The 6,449-nt window shown below is 34.1% G+C and overlaps 1 protein-coding gene across 2 annotated transcripts in view; it reads right to left on the bottom strand.

The window, feature by feature from the left end:
- The window catches only part of LOC116284472 (uncharacterized), a 943,500-nt gene that overhangs the window by 42,229 nt on the left and 894,822 nt on the right, over positions 1-6,449 (bottom strand). Inside the window, exon 2 of one of the 2 annotated variants that reach the window (XM_072945589.1) lies at positions 5,592-5,665. The exons of the other annotated variant lie outside the window; for it this stretch is intronic. The gene's annotated coding sequence lies outside the window, so the exon portion shown is untranslated. The remainder of the gene's footprint in view (positions 1-5,591; positions 5,666-6,449) is intronic. 2 annotated transcript variants of the gene reach the window in all.

Genomic DNA, 6,449 nt, shown 5'->3' on the forward strand with positions numbered 1-6,449 from the left:
ATCTGGATTGAAAAAACGAGAGAAGAGTCTAGATGGGAGGTATTGAGACAGCAAAGTAAGACAGTAGCAGTGGGAATGTGCAAAGGTAGGGAAAGTGGTAAGAAGCTTTTACAAAGGGGACAGGTGGGATTTGGTGAGATGTGATGTGTGGAATTTGAAAGAGGATGAGGGGGGAAGGTGATTCCATGCTTCCATGCATTGGAACTGATTCCATCATTTCTCAAATGGCCAATCATCACAAAGAGGACTGAGAGGGAAAATCAAGATTGCTCAGCCTCAAAGGTACCACACACATGGGAAAAGAATTCAGCACAATGAGTGGTTTACCCTGTTAATTTTGTGGACAAAATCTTGATACTGATGCACTAATATTATAATTGGTATATAACTAAAGATCTTTTTTTTCAAATCTTGTCTTATTTTTGGTGTTCATCTCATAAGAAAAAAAATTGCACTCAGAAAAAACCGATATTTTAAATCCAGGTAGACTTTCTACTTGCTTCATTCTGAGGAGGCTGAGGACTACATATTCACCAGGATTTGTGAGTAGTCAGGGTAGGAAACCTTCAGGTCCCACGAACCCACCCATGTCTACATAAGGTTTTGATTCAGTCTGAATGACTGAAATTCATTTTCACTCCTGCCACCGTGTTTCCATGGTGGATTTCTACTCAAGATTCTAAAACCAGTAGCAATACTGTTACCATTTTATGTCTGCAAACCTTCCTACCAGCTAGAAGTAATTGAATATCCCCTCATCACCACTTCCCTGGCACTTGGTATATCTGAGTTACAACATTTACTGCATATATATTACTATATTTGGTTTCTAATAACTTTTTTGAATAATACAGTTATACAATATACACATTTAATTAAGTGACTGTCTCCTTCTCACCTCTATTTAGCATCCAAGCAAACACTATCTTGCCATTCCTATGCTCAGATAGTCTTCATAATTGTTTGTTCTTCCAACATTTATTTCTGAACTTAGAAACAAATTCAAATATATTATTTTTTGTCCTTCCCTGACACCCACCAGAGGACAGCACACTGTCCACTCTGTTCTGTTTCTTGCATCTTCACCTAACAATACTCCCAGCAGATAATTCTTTTTCAGCCTACAGAAAAGATTTCTCATTTTTATTTTCAACTGTATCCTAGTCTATGGAATGTATCATCATTTATTTAGCTTGTCCACTATGGATGAATATTAAGTTGCTTCCAATCTTTTTCTAATAGAAATGGTGCTGCAAAAATTCCTTTGTATATGTAATTTCACATGTGTGAAATGTGTGTGTTTTAATATGGAAGAGATTTTTCCAAACTGACCTCCATCAGGTAAGAATTTGCACTCCTACTAGAAACACATGAAGTCCCTGATTCTGTGTCCTTGTTGACAGAATACGTTATTTAACTACTGCACTTTTGCTAATTTGTTACATGAAATTTTCTGTCTCCTATCCACATTTCTTTTATTATGAATAAGGTTTAACAAATTCTTAATATCTCTAAGTATTTATTTGGTTTTCTATTGGACTGTTATTGGTCTTTTCCTTTAAAATTTCTAGGGGTTTTAGATACATTAAGAAAAATTGAATTTTTTCTGTGATATTAGTTTATCTTTGTTATTGTTTCTTTCCCATACTGATAGGTTGGGTTATTTTGTTGTTCTTGCTGTTTACCATCTAGAAGGTTTTTATTTTTAATTTCAATATTTAAGTATTCAAATCTATCAGTCTTTTCCTTTATGGCTTCTGGGTCTTGAGTTACAATTTAAAGTTTTTTTTCCACTCCAAGTTTACAACAAATTAATTATTCTTTGTTTTGTTTTACTAATTTTATTGCTTCTTTTTTTTTTCCTTTAAACACTGGATTCACTGGGAATTTATCCACGTGTAAGTTTGGGTTATGAATCTAGGCATCACTCATTTTTTATTTATCTTCCACAATAATTTGAGATGTTCTTTGTATTTTATATAAAGTTGACCCTAAGGCATCAGAGTCCATTTCTAGACCTTCTGTTTCATTGGTTTGTCTATCCAGGCAAATTTACCACACTGTTTTAACTATTAATGCTTTGTGTTATATGTTAGTATCTGGTAAGGCTAGTCTCCTAGAAACTTCCCACTGTTTCTCTTCCTTTTTTTCAATGATTCCCTGAAATTCTAAAACTTCTAATAAATTTGCTGGCTAAAAAAAAACCCTAGTAGTATTTTACTGGAATCACATTAATTTCATAAATTAATTTATGGAAACCTGACATATTTCATCTTCCAAAACTAGAACATGGTGTGTCTTCTCATTTTTTCCAAGTCTCTTGGGCTCCTTGTATACTTTTTTCAATTTATTCCTAAGAATTTTATCCTTTTGTTGCTGTTGTAAGTGGGATCTATTTCTCATTATAGCATTTAACTGAATGCCAGCTGTGTATATGAACCACTGTCTTTTTACTGAAGTATTGTTGACTTATTATATTAGTTTCAGGTGTACAATGATTCAATATTTTTATACATTATGAAATGATCACCACTATGAGTCTAGTTGCAATCTGTCAGACATTATATATACATTATATATAATATTATTGACTATATTTCTTATGTTTGTACATTATATCCCACGATTTATTTTATAAATAGAAAATGCACTTTCCCTATTTCAGCCATCCCCCTACACATGCCCCCTCTGACAACCCCTAGTTTGTTCTCTATCTCTGAGTCTGTTTCTCTTTTACTATGTTCTTTTGGTTTTTAGTTTCCACATATAAATGAAGTCATGTAGTATCTGTCTTTCTGTTTGACTTACTTCACTTAGCATAATACCCTCTAAGTCCATCCATGTGTCAACAAATGATTCTGTTATGGCTGAGTAATGTTCCATTGTGTATATAAATATATCTCACATCATCTTTATCCATTCATCTATCAAAAGACACTTAGGTAGCTTCCATATCTTGGCTATTGTAAATAATGCTGCAGTGGACATTGGGGTGCATGTGTCTTTTTGAATTAGTGTTTTCAGCTTTTGGGGGATAAATATGAAGTAGTGATTTAATCTTATACATTTTGTATCCTAATTTATTAATTCTATTCCTGTAGCTTTATTCTCATGGTAATTTCAAACAGCCTAGGGGCTGGTATCTCCAGAACAAAGCTGAGGATTAGGGCTGCTACTGGTAGTTTGCCTCATTCCTGACTTCAGTGTGAGTATGTCCAATGTTTTCCATAAAACTGGCTTTTAATGCTGCGAGAGACATATACATTTAACATGTTAAGACATGATTTAGTGTTTTGAAACCAAAAAAATGGTTATTGAAATTTTTCAAATTCTTTTTCAGCCTATACAGAAATACTTACAATTTTTCTTTCCCCTCAGATCTATTTATTAATGTGATTTTTAAAAAAGTTTGGAGGCTTTACTTCTTTTCCTATTTTTTAGACCAGTTTAAATGGCACTGGCATCATCTACTCTTAAAAGTTTCGGTAAAATTCAAAATGGAACCATTCTGGCCTGGGATGTTTGAGAAACTAGCTTCTCTATCTTCCAGAGAAATCTGTGGAAATTTTTGGGTTGATAACTTCTAAGACTGTATCCATTTCAATAAGATTTATACATACTTGTCAAGGGTTTTTTAAAAGTTGGCTTAAGATTGTTTCTTAAATGTCTTTAGATCTGATAGTTATTTCTACATAAAAATTCTTATGTGGCTGGTTGGCACATTTCCCGCTCCTTTTCCCATCACCATCTGTTTATTCCTTAACTGGTTTACCCGAGGCTGTGTGGTTTTTTGTTTTCTTTCCCCAAAATTAACATTTTTACACTACTAATCTTCTGTTTTCTAACTTATTTATATCTGCTTTTCTCTATTAATTTCTTCCTCTTGTCTTTTATTCTTTCATTTAGATCATTTTCTTTTCTTTTCCAGCTTTTTAATTCAGATATTTATTACATTGTATTTTTAATGGATGCATTTAATACATTTTCTTTTGATTGTGGTTTTTGCTGTACATTATCTGTTCTTACAGGTACTGTTTTCATTACTGATAATTTCTCAATATTTTGCATACCCAACTTGAATAGCCTTTCACTCAAGTATTGTTTAAATTTTCCCATGGATAAGTAAGTGTTTTTTCATGTTTTGTTATTAAGTTTTAGTTTCATTGCATTGATTAGAGAATGTTGTTCTTACAGTCTGAATGTTTATATCCAAAATTTGTATGTTGAAGCCATAACTCCCGAAGTGATGATATTTAGAGGTGGGGATTTGGGAATTTTTTAGGTTTAGATCAGGTCATGATGGTGGTGTCCTCATGGTAGGACCTTCTAAGAGACCAGAGAGACTGCTCTGTCTCTCTCTGTCCACCATATAAAGACACAGAAAGAAGGCAGCAATCTGCAAGTCATAAAGAGGACTCTCACCGGAAGCCTAATTAAACTAGCACCTTGCCCTTGAATCTCCCAGCCTCCAGAACTGTGAGAAATAACTGTTCTTTAAGCCTCCCACTCTGTGGTGTTTCCTTTTAGCAGCCCTCAATGACAAAGACAGTTGTCTCTCATATTTTTTGAAATGTATTAAGATTTTCCACATGGCTGTGTAAGTGGCAAATTTTTATAATGGTTCCACGGGAACTTGTATGCAGATTCTGTATTTCAGAGTGTGCAGCATTTACTATAACAATCATGAGGACCATATTAATTACATATCAATCTTTTATACCCCTATCTGTCTACTTAATCTGGCGTGTACTAAGAGTAGTGAATTAAGATTCTCCATTTCCTGTATGTTTCTACCTCTTTCTCTGTCTCCTGTGTTTTCTGCATCATGATCTTTGCTGCTATGTTATTCTTATTAATTCTGATAATCTCCCTGTATATTATATTGTTTCTTAATATACAGACAAATCACTAGTGAATAATAACAAGTTTTCTCTCTTTCTAATACATACAGTTCTTTTCCTTTTGTGTTTCACTATCTATGCCCTGAAAAAAAGTGACTCTGGGTTTTGTTGCCAGTGTCATGACTTTAAAGGGAATGTTTCTACCCTTTCCCATGATTATGAACCATGAGCACTACCATTGTTGGAAGATGTCCTATATCAGATTAAATAACTGTTAATCTTATCCTAGTTTAATAAAAATATTTCATAGTCTATTAAATATCTTTCTGCTTATATTGCTCTAATTATGTTTTTTTCCTAAATCTGAATATATATGATATATAGATGCCCTTGCATTCTTTTTTTAATTGAAGTACAGTTGAGTCCCTTGCATTCTATCTATCTTTCCTTTTTAAAAATTTTTCCCACCCTGCTTCCCCTTAGTCATTTGTTGATTGCTTTCATTATATTGTTTACTTATTTTTCTCTATACCATTTCTTTCTCCTTGGATTTCTTTATTTCTTCCCTCATTTTTCCTAGAGAAGCTCCTTAATGTACTACCTATAAAAGGATATGTGAGGAGTCACTGCACATGTAAGAATGCTTTTGCTATCACAGTAACTAACATTTTGGCTGGGTATAGAATTTTAATTTGAAAATAATTTTCTCTCAGTGCATTAAGGTAACATCCTCCCTCCAACACCCACTACCTGCCAAGTTGCCAAGGAGACTTCTTATGCAGCTTTAGTCTCATTCCTTTGTTGCACTTTTTTTCCTTTTAAACCTGGAAACATCAGAGATGTTAATTACTGAGTATTTTCTCTGTGTTATGTCTTGATATTAGTATTTAACGCATGCATTTTTGAGCATTTTCATGTTGAAATTGTGTTTTCAGTGTTCTGTTTTTCTCTGAATCATACAAGATGGATTTTGAGGCTCCTAGACTCTCAATTGCCATCTTTACCATTTTAAGTATGACGAAACTGTTGGCAGAAAATTTAAGCAGTTTGCCCAGAGTCAAACAGAACAAGCTGCAGAGCTAGGATCTATCCTGAAGCGGACTGAAGCTTGAACAAAACAAGGGTGAGCATGTGCCCACTGTTGCACTGAGAGTTCCTTTGGGGACAAAACTGTGTCTTACTCATTTCAGATCTGCTCATTTCACAAATTCTTTAACCTGTCCCAACCTTTTATTCATTTTTCAAAATGAATAGACACCTCATCACTTTTAGATCCCTAAATTCTGTCTACAGTCTGCATTTGACTATCCTGTGCTTCCTCAGACACCCTCAGCCAATGCTCTGATCTTGGCTCCAGGATCATCTCTCTCTCCCTATTTATACTGCAGAAACTGTCAGCAGAAGTCTTCTAGTAACTGTGAAACCTCTCATCGATAGTTATATAGACATTTGAATTAAGAGATGGATATCCTCAGTAGCACTTCATTGCTTCAAATGCAAGAAAGCATGAATGAGCATCTGTTGTGTTGAAATATGAAAGACCCGGAAGATAAAGGAGGAGAGAAGAGGCATGTTATTCTAAAACAGTACTGAAGCTTTTCACTAACA

Source organism: Vicugna pacos, chromosome 20 (genome assembly GCF_048564905.1).
Source record: "Vicugna pacos chromosome 20, VicPac4, whole genome shotgun sequence".
NCBI lineage: Eukaryota > Metazoa > Chordata > Mammalia > Artiodactyla > Camelidae > Vicugna > Vicugna pacos.